Here is a 16,308-nt window from a genome sequence, read left to right on the forward strand (position 1 = left end):
TCCGCAGTATTTTGCAATTATATTAGTGTTTGATTCACTGCCACCTCTCTGCTGGGAACGCCTACCTTGAAGAAGTTCTGCTTTTCTCTCCGACGGGAGTTCCGTTTATCTATTCAATCTTGTTCATCTTCATTGCTTTCAGTTTCCCTTCTCGTTTTTGACCAGGTACCTTCCAAGGATTCGGTTTCACAGCCACATCTCTTTCCTCAGTAACTGTCTCCGGTTCAGAGTTATTCCACGTGGATTCCAACTAAACTTCCACCTTTCATGTTTTCAATCCACCCAGGATTACAAATATCTCCTCGACATTCATCGTTCTTCAAACTACTGCTCTCACCGCATCTTGAGATCCAAGCTCAACGCCATGCGCCGCCATTTGAACAAACTTGACCTCTCTCTTCAGCACCGACCTCCTCAGAAGAGAAACACGGGACACAACCAACAGAGTACCATTCGTCGTCCAGTACTTCCCCGGAGCGTAGAAACTATGTCATGTTCTTCGCAGCCTTCAACATGTCATCGATGACGACGAACACCTCACTAAGACCATCCCCACGCCTCCACTACTCGCTTTCCAACAGCCGCCTAACCTCAAACAGACCATCGTTCACAGCAAATTACCCAGCTTTCAGGAGAACAGCGACCATGACACCACACAGCCCTGCCACAGCAACCTCTGCAAGACATGCCAGATCATCAACACAGATACCATCATCACACGTGAGGACACCACCCACCAGGTACATGGTACATACGCATGTGACTCGGCCAACGTTGTCTACCTCATACATTGCAGGAAAGGATGCCCCGGAGCATGGTACATTGGCGAGACCATGCAGACACTGCGACAATGGATGAACTGACACCGCACAACAATCACCAGGCAGGAGTGTTCCCTCCCAGTCGGTGAACACTTCAGCAGTCAAGGACATTCAACCTCCGATCTTCGGGTAAGCATTCTCCAAGGCGACCTTCGAGACACACTACAACGCAAAATCGTCGAGCAGAAACTGGTAGCCAAGTTCCGCACCCATGAAGACGGCCTCAACCGAGATCTTGGGTTCATGTCACGCTACATGTAACCCCACCTGATGCAGGGTCATCCAGACTCGAGTCGACATTGGCTTGTTCTCTCTACACAGATGCGGCCGGACCTGCTGTGATTTCCAGCAAAAAAAAAAAAGATATTTGTCTTTTTTTGTTTTTCATACAGACCCCAGCATCTGCAATATTTGACCCCTTGTGACCCCACCTCGTTGTTCTTTGATGTAATGTTTTCCTGAATGACCTGTTTGGACACCATTCACACCTTTCATTGCTGTGATCATCTCTCTGCCGAGGTGTGATAAATGGCAGTTGGCAAGATTACTTGTAAACATCTGACATTATTCTCTGACCATATAAGCTGTGTCTTTATGCATTTCTCCACTTCACCTGACGAAGGAGCAGCGCTCCGAAAGCTTGTGCTTTCAAATAAATCTGTTGGACTATAACCTGGTGTTGTGTGACTTCTTATATTCAGTAGCACCGACGCACTCTATATCAATGCTGTCCGGGTCCACAGTTCCATTTCATCCTTCGATTCATCCAACGCTTCAACAAAAAACATTTTTTCTTCCTTTCTGATGTCAAGGATCACAAGCTTCATCAACTCGTGGACACCAACGCCCCCCCCCCAGAACCTTCTTCCCCATTACTTTCCTGCGATCCTATCATTTCTTCCAATCTAACCCCCTGCCATGTATTCACTATCCCCTCTGACATTCCCCTCTCTGACCGCGAACGATCAGTCCTCAGCAAAGGCGTGAGCTTCATCCCCTTATGCCTCCATCTTAATGAATTTCGAGCTCGGCACGATGCTGATCTCTTCTTCCATCGCCTTCATCTCCGTGCCCATTCCTCTGGTCATGAGTCTTCCCCCCGCACGGCTGATCCTTTCTCCAGCATTCAAAATTCTCGTTCTACTTGGACAACTCTGTAAAGTCTGTAGGTATTATGGCGAATTAATACACAGACTACAAGAGTAACTTTAACAGGACTTTACTATTCGAAGGTCAGGGCGAATCTGCCCAATAAATCCTGACACAGCACTTATATACCGGTGTGGTCACCGTCGGTATTACATTATACAGCAGCCAAGATAAAGTAGTGCCACACCTAAAATAGTTCTCTTGAAGGTGGACGGTTACATACAATAGTTCTCTTAAAGGTAGAACAGTTACATATACTACGATCCTCCTTTTTTAGCTTACAACATACTTATTCCCCATTAACATAACATCATAACATATATACAACTTATGCAAAACAGTTCACAGATTCAGTCTCTCTGGAGGCTTCCTGACACTGTCCGGATAACGCCTCGGTGGTGTAGTAGTTTTCGGCGGGGTAGTAGGTTCTTCTGGCAAGGTCGATTCGGCTTGAAGGACAGTGTCAGGTTCATCTGATTCCAGTATTACCAGATCGGAGGTAGGTGCTCTGGGTATCTCTGCTTCAACATTAGCCGTGTAAGGTTGTGGAGTAGGTTGGTCCTTTGTGGATGACCCTATGATCTGGTCAACATGGCGCCTTATTATGCTGTCACCAATGTCCACGGTATACATCAGCGGCCCTAGCCTTTTCCCAATAGTTCCAGGCTGCCATTTCTCGGTACGATTGTCCCGGGCCAAAACTTGTTGACCTATCTGAAAGGATCTATTTGGCCTTTCATTCATGCCCTGAAATTGCCGGTTCTCTACGTCCCTTCGGACGTTTGGCTTAATCAAATCCAGCCGGCATCTTAGTCTTCTATTGAAAAACATCATGGCGGGAGTTTGGTTTGTGACCGCATGTGTTGCATTCCGGTATGCCAACAAGAAGTTATCTACCTTATGTTGTAGGTTGATGTCTTCATTACCCTTGGCCTTTATGGCCTTCTTGAAGGTCTGGACAAACCTTTCAGCTAATCCATTGGTGGCGGGATGGTATGGGGCTGACGTGTAGAGCTTGACCACATTCCTTTTTAAGAACTTCCTGAATTCTTCGGACACAAATTGCGGTCCATTATCAGAACAGATCTGTTCCGGCAGCCCATTCCTGGCAAATATGGCCCTTAATACTGTGATGGTTTTTTCCGTGGTGGTGGAGGACATCTTTATTACCTCCGGCCACTTGGAGTGTGCATCCAACGCGATTAGAAACATTGAGTCCATAAATGAACCAGCAAAGTCGACGTGTACCCTTTGCCAAGGAGATGAGGGCCACTCCCATGGATGCAGAGGAGCTTGTGGTGGCGCGTTTTGGACCTTCTGGCATCCTAGACAGCTCTTGGTTATTTCTTCGATGTCTCCATCAATACCTGGCCACCACACAAACGCTCTTGCTAGCTTCTTCATTTTCACTCCACCCAGATGCCCCTCGTGAAGCTCCTTTAGCACCTTATGCTGAAGTTTGGGTGGAATCACCACTCTCGATCCACACATCAAGGTTCCTCGGCACACTGACAGCTGTTCTTTTCTTTGCAAAAATGCGGGCAGCGTTGGTTCGCCATGTGCTGGCCATCCCTCCACTGTTAAATCGTAGACTCGTGAGAGAGTCGGGTAATTTCTTGTTTCATTTTCGATCACCGAATTTGTTACTGGTAGACATTCCACTATGGATGAGTGGAACATCTCTACCGGGTCCACTGTAGCCGCCTCTTCTACTACTGGCAACGGTAGGCGCGATAACCCATCAGCATTTTCATGCTGTTTGGACTTTTGTATTCGATGTCATATTGGTGCGCCCCAAGTAACATGGACCACCTCTGTAGCCTTTGCGCTGTCATAGTGGAAACGGCCTTGTTAGGGTTGAATATGGACACCAACGGCTGGTGGTCTGTCAGTAATGTAAACTTCTTGCCCTGCAGGTAATGATTGAATTTCTTTACTCCCCACACAAGGCTGAGGGCCTCCCTATCTATCTGAGCATAATTTCGCTCAGCAGAGGTCAAAGATCGGGACGCAAATGCGACTGGCCTTTCCGAGCCATTTGGTAACTTGTGTGAAAGTACTGCTCCAATTCCATAAGGGGAAGCATCACAAGCTAGACGAAGAGGTAACGTTGGGTTGAAATGAGCCAACACTTCCTCAGAGGTAATCAATGCCTTCCTTCTGCGAAAGGCCTTCTTACAGTCCTCGCTCCACTTCCATGGTACTTCTTTCCGCAACAGAGCATTCAGCGGATGCAGCACCGTGGATAGATTTGGCAGAAACTGGTGGTAATAATTAATCAACCCCAGATACGATCTCAACTGTGCTACATTTTCCGGAGCGGTGGCCTTCGTGACAGCTTCTATCTTGTCAGGTTACTTGTGCAGCCCCTCTTGGTCAATGACATGACCGCAGTACGAGATCCGTTTCTGGAAGAACTCACATTTCTGGCGATTAACTCGAAGGCCATATTCCTTCAACCTGGTGAGCACCAGTTTCAAATTTGTGAGGTGTTCCTCCTCGTCTTCTCCCATAATCAGGATATCGTCCAAGTAACACTGCGTGCTTGGAAAACCCTTTAAGACCTGCTCCATGGCCCTCTGCCAAATTGCTGGAGCCGAAGCTACTCCAAAAACCAGTATATTATAACAATACAAGCCTCTGTGCGTGTTGATTGTGAGATACTGGCGCGACTCTTCCTCGACTTCCATTTGTAAGTATGCTTGTGCCAGGTCTATCTTGGTGAAGTGTTTCCCGCCAGGCAATGAAGCAAAGATATCCTCAATCCGCGGGAGCGGGTATTGTACCGTGTGAAGCACCGGATTAACCGTGATCTTGAAGTCTCCGCAGATGCGGTACTTTCCCGGTCCCCCTGGCTTGTTACTTGATGAAGACTTCATGACGGGAACAATGGGCGTGGCCCACTCACTCCAGTCCACCTTAGACAGTACCCCTGAACGTTCAAGCTCTTCCAGTTCTGCCTCCACAGCAGGTCGTATCGCGTAAGGTACCGATCTGGCTTTGAAAAATTTTGGGCTTGCATGTTCTGCAATCTTGATTTTTGCTTTAATTCCTCTCAGTGTTCCCAGTCCTTGCTGTAATACCTCTTTAGCTTCGTCCAATATTCTGGACAACCGTTCAGGTTTGACATCTTCCTTTCCGGAATCTACCGTCATTGTGTTTAGTGAATGCCAGTCTATCTTTATTTTCCTGATCCACTCCCGTCCCAGAAGTGGTGGACCTCCCTTGGGCAGCACATACATGTCCATCCCTTGGTGATCTTTGTCCTTGTATCTCACCTTGACTTTTATCTTTCTGATGGGGTATACTTTGTGCCCCGTGTATGTCTGCAATACTATCTCCGTATCCCGTAGGGGAATATGTTTGAATAACTTTTTGTAATCTTGCTTATTCATGACCGTCAACGCCGATCCGGTGTCCACTTCCATCTTCACTTGGACTTTTGCAATCTGTAGTGTGACCCAGATAGTTTGTCGGGCAGCTTCTTTACTCACATTGTGAATCCTCAGACTACCCAGTTCCTTGCTGTTGGAGTCTGAGTCCGAATTCTGTTCATCTGGACTCTTCCCAGTCACCTCATGTACCTTTCTGTACTTCCTCTGCGGTGACTTATTATTGCTGGTCTTCTTTCCTGACCGGCATACCTTAGCTATGTGACCAAGCTTGCCACATTTTCTACATTCCTGGTTTTTAAACCAGCATTGGTTCTGGTCGTGTGTTGTCTTCCCACAACGATAACATTTCGTTGTACCCGAAGTCATTTGATCCACACTGAGTACCGCTGTCTTCCGCTACATTTCCGCCGTGCCTCTCGCTGCGGCTTCGTGCGATGCTGCAATAGGGACAGCCTTATCAAGTGTAAGATCGTTCTCTTCGAGCAGTCATTTTTGTGGTCCTTCCTTCGACATCCCGCACACGAACTTGTCTCTCAGTGCCTCTGTCAGATTTACCCCAAACTGACAGTACTTTGCTAGCCTACGCAGTTCAACCAGGTACTCCGCATTGCTTTCCTCTTTTCGTTGCGTTCTCACGTAAAATTTTGATCGTTCCGCTAACATCAGCGGTGCGGGGTTAAAATGATCCTTCAGGACAGCAACAATATTAGCGAAAGACTGATCCGTCGGTTTAGCTGGTGATAGAAGATGCTTCAATAACCCGTATGTCTTCGCACCCATTGAGTTTAGTAAGGTTAGAGCTTTGTCATAATTTGCTATCTTATTGACCTTACAATATATCTCGATGCGTTCTACATACGTGGCCCAATCTTCCACATCGGAATCGAAACCATTGATGTTACTACGCTTAAGCATCTTCACACTCTTCTTGAGAAACAACAACGAAATATTTCTTTAAATGTTTTTTTTTCCAAAATGGCGGTTTCCCGCGCTTGTCTTCTTTCCCCGCCCACTTTCAAAATGGCGGTTTCCCGCTTCTGTCTTCTTCCCCGCCTACTGGCGGCTTCCCCTGGCGGGAGGGGTAAGCTTTTCCCTCGGGTGACGACCGCTGGATTTCGGGGTTCGCAGCCTGCGCGTCGGCTTCAGTGCATTCCTTGTCCCCTTTTCTCGGCAGGGCAACCGGCGCTGGGTACAACCCGTTGACGGCGAACAGTTTCAGCCGCTGGGCTGGATCTCGCTCAGTCTCCCTCGCTCGGGCTCTGTCTCTCCCGCTCGCTCAGGCTCTGTCTCTCCCTCAGCGGCTTCCAATCGCGCCTCCCAGCCCTCTCGCAGTCCGGTGCTTTCCTCCCCGGCTGCGGCTGAGTTCTCCGCGATTTATTTATTTTTATATCTTCCCGCACCTTATGATGCCGGTCGCAGCGCTTCGTGGCCTCCTCGCTGCCCGGCCTTTTTCACTCCAATCGCGCCTCCCAGCCCTCTCGCAGTCCGGTGCTTTCCTCCCCGGCTGCGGCTGAGTTCACCACGGTTTATGTAATTTTATATCTTCCCGCGCCTTACGATCCCGGTCGCAGTGCCTCGTGGCCTCAGTAGCTGCCCGGCCTTTTTCGCCGGTCACGGCCTAGCTGTCTCACGACGCCTTTGCGTCTCCCAGCCCAATTGTACTGCGGCTTCCATGCTCCACGCTGCCCCAGTCTCAGCGCCTCTGGGCCCGACTTCTGTCCGGCTCCTTTCCCCCGACCGTGGTCGAGTTCACCGCCCTTATCCTCCGTTTATTTTTTTATTTTCCCTTTACTCACAGTCACCGTGGCCGACTTGTTTCTCGTGCTGATCGACTCACTCACCACCGTGGCAGAAGGGACAATCACTGCCTGTTGCTGATGGAAGGCTTCGTGTCTGAATTCTTCCTTCTTCCTTGCTCTGCAGACTCGAGTTTTCTCTCAGCAGAACGACGAGGGCGGGTGCCTCTTCTCGACGTTCGTTAACTGCTTCAGAAGTATTATTGCCGCAGGGTAAGTTCGAACTCGTCGCCATTGTAAAGTCTGTAGGTATTATGGCGAATTAATACACAGACTACAAGAGTAACTTTAACAGGACTTTACTATTCGAAGGTCAGGGCGCATCTGCCCAATAAATCCTGACACAGCACTTATATACCGGTGTGGTCACCATCGGTATTACAGTATACAGCAGACAAGATAAAGTAGTGCCACACCTAAAATAGTTCTCTTAAAGGTGGACGGTTACATACACTACAACCTCCCTCTGGCCTCTTACCCTCTCTAGATCACTTCATTGCCAACTGCCGACGTGATATCGGCCGTCTCCATTTCTCTGCTCCCCTCACTCACTCCAACCTAACTCCCTCTGAACTTGCAGCACTCCATTCTCTTAGATCCAACCCTAACATTATCATTAAATGTGCTGATAAGGGCGGTGCTGTTGTTGTTTTGCGAACTGACCTCTAACGTGTGGAAGCTGAATGCCAACTCTCCAACACAGCCTCCTACTTCCGCCTGGTCCATGACCCCACTAGCAAACATCAAGCCATTGTTTACAAGTGTGTCACTGACCTCATCTCCTCTGGAGATCTTCCCTCCATGGCCGCCAAATTCATAGTCCCCCAACCCCGCACAGCCCCCTTCTACCTCCTTCCCAAGATCCACAAACAGGACTGCCCTGGTAGAACCATCGTTTTAGTCTGTTCTTGCCCCACGGAACATATCTCTTCCTATCTCGACTCTATTTTTTCTCCCCTTGTCCAGTCTCTTCCCACCTACATTCCTGACCTTTCCAGCGCCCTCCGTCACTTTAACAGTTTCCAATTTCCTAGCCCCAACCGTCTCCTTTTCACCATGGACGTCCAATCCCTCTACACCTCCATCCCCCACCAGGACGGCCTTCGGGCGCTCTGATTCTTCCTTGAACAGAGGCCCAACCAGTTCCCATCCACCACCACCTGCCTCCGCCTGGCTGAACTTGTTCTCACATTGAACAACTTCTCCTTTGACTCCACTCACTTCCTCCAAATTAAGGTGTTGCTATGGGAACCCGCATGGGCCCCAGTTATGCCTGTCTGTTCATGGGACATGTAGAAAATTCTTTGTTCCAGTCCAACTCAGGTCCCCTCCCTCACCTCTTCTTCCGGTACATCGATGACTGTATTGGTGCAATTTCTTGCATTCGCCCTGAACTGGATAAGTTCATTCACTTTACTTCCAATTTACACCCTGCCCTCACCTTCACATGGTTCAACTCCGACTCTTCCCTTCCCTTCCTTGACTTCTCCATCTCCATTTCTGGTGATCGGCTTTCAACAAACATCCACTACAAGTCCACCGACTCCCACAGCTATCTGGACTACAGTTCCTCCCAACCCGCTTCCTTTAAGGACTCTATTCCTTTCTTCCAGTTCCTCTGTCTCCGCCGCATCTGTTCTGATGATGCCACCTTCCATACTAGTGCATCTGACAAGTCTTCCTTTTTCCTCAACCGAAGATTCCCCTCTACCGTGGTTGACACAGCCCTTGACCATGTCCATTCTATTTCCCGCACTTCTGCTCTCACCACTGCCCCTCCCTCCCAGAACCATGATATGGTTCCCCTTGTCCTCACCTTTCACCCCACCAGCTTCCACATTCAACGGATCGTCCTCCACCACTTCCGCCACCTCCAACGTGATCGCACCACCAAACACATCTACCTCTCACCTCCCCTTCAGCATTCCGAAGGGACCGCTCCCTCCGCGACACCCTGGTCCACTCCTCAATCACCCCCAACAGCCCTGCTCCTTCACCTGGCACCTTCCCGTGCAAGCGCAGGAGATGCACCACATGCACTTTTACCTCCTCCCTTCCCAATGCCCAGGGCCCCAAACAGTCCTTCTAAGTGAAACAGCGATTTACTTGTACTTCTTGCAAATTAATATACTCTATTCGCTGCTCACGATGCGGTCTCCTCCACTTTGGGGAGACCAAACGCAGATTGGGCGACCGCTTTGTGGAACACCTCCATTCAGTCCGTATGGGTGATCCTGAGCTTCCGGTCACCTGTCTCTTTAATTCACCGCTTCACTCCCACTCTGATCTCTCTGTCCTCGGGCTATTACATTGTTCCAATGAAGCTCAATGTAAGCTCGAGGAACAGCACCTCATCTTTCGATTGTGCACTTTGCAGTCTGCCGGACTCAACATTGAGTTCAACAATTTCAGATAATTATCCCTGCCCCCATTTTTCATGCAGTATGATTTTTGCCATTCCCATTTGCAACATTTAATGTTACCTGCCTCTTACAAAAGTACAGGATGTTCTTTCTACTCCTTCCTCCCCTCCTAACCATCACCTCCGGTCTCTGCACCTGATTAATATCTGTTACATCTCCAGCTTTTTCTAGTTCTGATGAAGTGTCCCAGACCTGAAACGTTAACTCTGTTTCTCTCTCCACGGATACTGCCTGGCCTGCTGAGTATTTCCAGTATTTTCTGTTGTTATTTCAGATTTCCAGCATCCGCAGTATTGTGCAATTATATAGCATTGAAAGAAGGTTGATTTCTATCATTCCTCTGCTATGTTCGGCAGTTTAAATATAAACAGAGTTTTCAGTATTATAACTTTTCATTTTGCGGCCTACAGAAAAAGGCTTTATATTCTGCATCAATAGCAAATGCTGTGGATGTGGGAAATCTGAAATAAAAACAGAAAGTGCTGGAAATACTCAGCAGGCAAAGCAGCATCAGTGGAGAGAGAGAGAATTAGAGTTAATGTTTCAGCTCATTACCTTTGAGAGATTCTGGCAAGGTTCTGATGAAAAGTCATCGAGCTGAAACATTTATTCAGTTTCTCTGTATCTCCACTGATGCTGCCTAACATACTGAGTATTTCCAGCATTTTCTGTTTTTATTTCTGTTCTGCCTGTTGACTTGATTCCATGTGTCTCTCTCACTGCCTGCCAGCCTGCCTGCCTTGTCTTGATTTGAGAAGGGGTGGAACATATGCAAAGATCCCAGAGCAGCTTTTATTGTCAGAAAGTACAAAAATACATTTTTCAGTATCTCACTGACTGACTGTCAGTCTTGAAGTGAAGTGAAATGAAAAAAAGTGCAATAAAGTGATACACAGCAGCATTACATGTGGACCACGTAAGAATGAATTCAGAAGGGTTTAATACAACAACAGCAGTTAATAAGACAGCAGATCATACCTCACACAAACACCAGCTATTGCCCTCTCACTCACACACACACACACACTCACAACCTGGCCAGCCTGCAGAGGGATGACTGCCATGTTGGATGATTAAAAGCAAAAAGACAGTTTTCAGTATCTTATCATTTCACTTTGTGGCCTACAGAAACAGGCTTTCTATTCTGCTACTTGCCTATTGATTTCATGTCTCTCTCGCTCTCACTGACTGTCTGTCTGTCTGTCTCTCTCACTCAAAGTCTCCCTCATACCCACATTGAACTGAAATTTACAGCTACATGATACACACACTCACACAGACTCTGCAAATGGCAGAAACACAGACACCCACTCACATACAGGCACATGCAAACGGACTCTGCAATTTGCAGAAACTCACACTCTGACAGACTCTGCAATTTGCAGACACTCTCACATTCATAAGAACATACATAAGAAATAGGAGCAGGAGTAGGCCAATCGGCCCCTCGAGCCTGCTCCACCATTCAATAAGATCATGGCTGATCTGATCCTAACCTCAAATCTTCTATCACTCTGCATCCACCCGAACCCATGTGATCTCCCGGGAGAGGCGAAAAACCAGATAAAGACCCAATGGCCAATTTGGGAGAAAAAAATCTGGGAAATTCCTCTCCGACCCATCTAGGCGATCGAAATTCTTCCAGGAGATCACTCTGTCCCTATATTTTCTACAGTACTTACCTTCTGTAAAGGCGATCTCCACCCCAGCCAGGAACATGAATAAAACCATCTCCTGAAATCTAACAGAATTAGAACACAGTAGGAGCAGAACAAGGCTACACGGGCCCTGGGCCCGCTCCACTACCCACAGGGCCATGACCATTCCGAACCCAGACTCATGTCCAATTTCCTGCCCGCTCCCCGTAACCCTTTATTCCCTTTACTTCTAGGAAACTATCTATTTCTGTTTTAAATTTATTTAATGATGTAGCTTCCACAGCTTTCTGGGGCAGCAAATTCCACAAACCTACCACCCTCTGAGTGAAGAAGTTTCTCCTCATCTCAGTTTTGAATGAGCAGCCCCTTATTTTAAGATTATGCCCCCTAGTTCTAGTTTCACCCATCATTGGGAACATCCTCACCGCATCCACCCGATCAAGCCCCTTCACAATCTTATATGTTTCAATAAGATCGCCTCTCATTCTTCTGAACTCCAATGAGTAGAGTCCCTCTCCTCATATGACCACCCCCTCATCCCCGGGATTAACCGAGTGAACCTTCTTTGTGCTGACTCGAGCGCAAGTATGTATTTTCTTAAGTATGGACACCAAAACTGTATGCAGTATTCCAGGTGCGGCCTCAACAATACCTTGTACAACTGCAGCAATACCTCCCTGTTTTTATATTCCAACCCCCTAGCAATAAAAGCCAACATTCCATTGGCCTTCTTGATCACTTGCTGCACCTGCATACTAACTTTTTGAGTTTCGTGCACCAGGACCCCCAGATCCCTTTGTACTACAGTACTTTCCAGTTTCTTGCCATTAAGATAATAACTTGCTCCATGATTTTTCCTGCCAAAGTGCATAACCTCACACTTTCCAGCATTGTATTCCATCTGCCAAATCTCTGCCCACTTACTTAGCCTGTCTATGTCCCTTTGCAGGTTTTTTATGTCCTCCTCACTCACTACTTTCCGTCCCATCTTTGTATCATCTGCAAACTTTGATATGTTACACTCGGTCCCCTCCTCCAAATCGTTAATGTAGATTGTAAAGAGTTGGGGACCCAGCACTGACCCCTGTGGAACACCACTAGTTACTGGTTGCCAATCTGAGAACGAACCATTTATCCCAACTCTCTGCTTTCTGTTAGAGAGCCAATCCTCCACCCATGCCAGAATATTACCCCCAATCCCGTGATTTTTTATCTTGAGCAATAATCTTTTGTGTGGCACCTTGTCAAATGCCTTTTGGAAGTCTAAATACACTACGTCCACTGGTTCCCCTTTATCCACCCTGTATGTTACTTCCTCAAAAAACTCAAGCAAATTTGTTAAACATGACTTCCCCTTCATGAAACCATGCTGAGTTTGCCCTATTAAATTATGTTTATCCAAATGTCCCGTTACTGTCTCCTTAATAATGGACTCTAACATTTTACCAACCACAGATGTTAGGCTAACAGGTCTATAGTTTCCAGCCTTCTGCCTACTACCCTTTTTAAATAATGGTGTTACATTAGCAGTTTTCCAATCTGCCGGGACCTTTGCTGAGTCCAGTGAGTTTTGGAAAATTATTACCAATGCATCCACAATCCCTACCGCTACTTCCCTCAAGACCCTGGGATGCAAGCCATCAGGTCCAGGGGATTTATCTGCCTTGAGTCCCATTATTTTACCAAGTACCACTTCCTTAGTGATTTTAATTGTATTTAATTCCTCCCCCCCTAGAGCCCCCTGTTTGTCCAGTGTTGGGATATTCTTAAAGTCCTCTACTGTAAAGACTGATACAAAATAATTGTTCAGTGTTTTTGCCATCTCCATGTTTCCCACCATTAATTTCCCGGTCTCATCCTCTAAGGGACCCACATTTACTTTAGCCACCCTTTTTCTTTTTATATAACTATAGAAACTTTTACTGTCTGTTTTTATATTTTTTGCTAATTTACTTTCATAATCTATCTTCCCTTTCTTAATCAATCTTTTTGTTATTTTTTGCTGTCTTTTAAAGACTTCCCAATCTTCCATCCTCCCAATAGATTTGGCTACCTTATATGCCCTTGTTTTTAATCGGATACTATCCTTAATTACTTTACTTAGCCACGGATGGCTATCTTTTCTTTTACACCCTTTTTTCCTCAGTGGAATATATTTTTCTTGGAAGTTGTAAAATAACTCCTTAAATGTACACCACTGGTCATGTACCGTCTTACCCTTTAATCTATTTTCCCAGTCCACTCTAATTAATTCCGCTCTCATACCTTCATAGTCTCCTTTATTCAAGCTCAGCATGCTTGTTTGAGATCCAACCTTCTCACCCTCTAATTGAATATGGAACTCAACCATGTTATGGTCACTCATTCCAAGGGGATCCTTTACTAGGACATTTTTAATTAATCCTGTCTCATTACACAGGACCAAATCTAAGGTTGCTTGCCCCCTGGTCGGTTTAGTTACATACTGCTCAAGAAACCCATCTCTAATACACTCAATGAACTCTTCCTCAAGGCTGCTCTGCCCAATTTGATTTGTCCAGTTAATATGATAATTAAAATCCCCCATAATTATAGCTGTTCCCTTATTACAAGCCTCAACTATTTCCTGATTAATACTCCGTCCAACAGAGTTGCAACTGTTCGGAGGCCTATAGACTACACCCACTAATGTTTTTTTCCCCTTATTATTCCTTACCTCCACCCAAACTGTTTCACTATCCTGCTCCTTTGACCCAATATCATTTCTCTGTATTATAGTGATTCCATCCTTTATTAACATAGCCACCCCACCTCCTCTCCCTTCCTGACTGTCCTTCCTGATTGTTAAATAACATGGTATGTTTAATTCCCAGTCATGGTCACCCTGCAGCCATGTTTCTGTAATGCCCACAAGATCATACCCATATGTCATTATTTGTGCCGTTAACTCATTCATTTTGTTACGAATGCTACGTGCATTCAGATAAAGAACTTTCAAATATGTTTTGTAACACTTAGTTCCTGTTTTTTCCCTTTTTAGTACTTTACTTTTTACTCCATACCTTCTGTCCCTTCCTGACACATTCTGTTTTTTAATTCCCCCACTGCTACCTAAGTCTATGACCTTCTCTGTTGTCATTTCTATGATTTGCTCTATAGAAACCTCCCCCCCACTAATTAGTTTAAAGCCCTCTCTACAGCCCTAGTTATATGATTCGCCAGGACTCTAGTCCCAGCACTGGCCAAGTGGAGTCCGTCCCAACAGAACAGCTCCCTCCTGTCCCAGTACTGGTGCCAGTGTCCCAAGAAGCAAAACCCATTTCTCCCACACCAGTCTTTGAGCCACGCATTTAACTCTTTAATTTTATTTATCCTAGCCAAATTCGCTCGTGGCTCAGGTAATAACCCAGAGATTATTACCCTTGAGGTTCTGTTTTATAATTTGACCCCTAGCTGCTCATACTCCTTTAACAGAACCGTCTTCCTTGTCCTATCTACGTCGTTTGTACCAACATGGACCACGACAACTGGATCCTCCCCCTCCCACTGCAAGTTTCTTTCCAGCCCAGAAGAGATGTCCTTAACCCTGGCACCAGGCAGGCAACACAGCCTTCGGGACTCCCGCTCTTGACTGCAGAGAACCCTATCTATCCCCCTAATGATACTATCCCCTACCACTACAACATTTATTTTTACTCCCTCCACTTGAATGGCCCCCTGTACCACGGTGCTGTGGCCAGGTTGCTCATCCTCCCTGCAGTCCCCGCTCCCGCCCTCACAGGGAGTAAGAACCTCGATCCTGCTGGACAAGAACAAGGGCTGCGTCTCCTTCAACACTACATCCTGGATCCCTGTACCTCCCTCACTCGTAGTCACACCGTCCTGTCCCTGACCACGGACTACATCTGCAGTAATTAACTTCATAGGTGTGACCATCTCCTGAAACATAGAGTCCAGGAACTTCTCCCCCTCCCTGATGTGTCGCAGTGTCCGAAGATCGGTCTCAAGCTCCATAACATGGAACTTGAGTTCCTCTAGCAGCAAACACTTGTCGCAGATGTAATCACCGTTAGCCTCAATGGGGTTCACCGGCTCCCACATCTCGCAACAGTAACACATCACTTGCTCCATTCTATATAATTAATTTAATTTCTTATTATTAGTTATGAAGACCCTGCCTGGATATATATGATAATATCACACCACTATTCAATAGAACTTACCAACTTAAAGGTATGAAAGAGAAGAGAAGGAAGAAAACCAACCAACCAGCTGATCACCAACCTCCTCCTTGAATACTGTCTGTGGAGCCTGTTTGGTTGACTCGTCTCGCTGCTCCGCCTCTGCAGTGATGTCTAAGCCTGGGAGTGGGGAACAAAACAGAGCAAAAAACACACCCTCACCTCCCACTTATCCGAACTCTCCCACTTAGCAAAACTCCAACAGCACTCAATGCACAAACCACTCCGTGCACCGCACTAGCCCCTCCCCTTTTATACCCGGATTCTACTTCCTGTTTAAACTGCCCAAGAGTTTAAAAAACCCTTAAAAAATTAAACTTACTTCAAATAATTGACTTCTTAACACACTAAAATTCACAAAATACACTTAAATGATTTTTCTCCCACTTAGCAAAACTCCAACAGCACTCAATGCACAAAGTACTCCGTGCACCGCACTAGCCCCTCCCCTTTTATACCCGGATTCTACTTCCTGTTTAAACTGCCCAAGAGTTTAAAAAACCCTTAAAAAATTAAACTTACTTCAAATAATTGACTTCTTAACACACTAAAATTCACAAAATACCCTTAAATGATTTTTCTCCCACTTAGCAAAACTCCAACAGCACTCAATGCACAAAGCATTTTGATAGGGGTGACCCTGTGGCTGGGCCTCTGACCTCACAATGGGAGATGATGCGATCAGCTCGAGCTGGAAACACTTATATTAAATTCAAATCAAATCATCGTCCGGAAATGGTCACACAATAGGAGCAGTGACGTCATCACTTGGAATGGTCACACAATGGGAGCAATGATGTCATTACTTGTAATGTTCACACAATGGGAGCAGTGACGTCATCATTT

At 46.4% G+C, this 16,308-nt stretch overlaps 1 pseudogene; it reads left to right on the forward strand.

The window, feature by feature from the left end:
* The window catches only part of LOC147087200 (uncharacterized), a 32,586-nt pseudogene extending 31,504 nt beyond the window's left edge, over nt 1-1,082 (forward strand).
* The last annotated feature ends 15,226 nt before the right edge of the window (nt 1,083-16,308 follow it).

The sequence above is a fragment of the Somniosus microcephalus genome, unplaced genomic scaffold (genome assembly GCF_052327205.1).
Source record: "Somniosus microcephalus isolate GS21.2 unplaced genomic scaffold, FLI_Smic_1.0 unresolved_chr6, whole genome shotgun sequence".
Taxonomy (NCBI): Eukaryota; Metazoa; Chordata; class Chondrichthyes; order Squaliformes; family Somniosidae; genus Somniosus; species Somniosus microcephalus.